Source organism: Grammomys surdaster, unplaced genomic scaffold (assembly GCF_004785775.1).
Source record: "Grammomys surdaster isolate TR1022 unplaced genomic scaffold, NIH_TR_1.0 199, whole genome shotgun sequence".
NCBI classification, from domain to species: Eukaryota; Metazoa; Chordata; class Mammalia; order Rodentia; family Muridae; genus Grammomys; species Grammomys surdaster.
Genome location: NW_021604644.1, coordinates 4192861 through 4193304, shown reverse-complemented (window position 1 = coordinate 4193304; position 444 = coordinate 4192861).

Below are 444 nucleotides of genomic sequence, written 5' to 3'. Positions count from 1 at the left end.
CCTGGAACGCACATGGGAGGAGAGCCAACTTCCCCAGAGGCTGTCCTCGGACCTCCACATGTTCACATGCACAGACACAAAATGAATGTAAGAAATCTAAAGTAGTACTAAGCCTGGGGTGGGCACAGCAAAAACTAAGATGCTGAGCGAGCAGCCCAAGTCCAGGAAGGCGTGTTCTTGTATCTGAAGACCCTTTGGTCACCACATGATCCCAATGAAGACAGTGCCACAGTCTTCAGAAAGGCCCCTCGGCAGGACTAGAGTTACAGCTTTTGAATGAGATGGAGCCCTTCAGCTTTGCATTCTGAGCTGTGGTAGGAGCAAGCTGAGGAGGGTCCTGTGATTTGCAGTCTCACGGTGGGGGCGGTGGCACCTGTGGGGAGGCCTACTGGTCACTTGAACCTCCAGCAAATGTGTAGACCAAGTTAAGACCCCGCAAGCAAC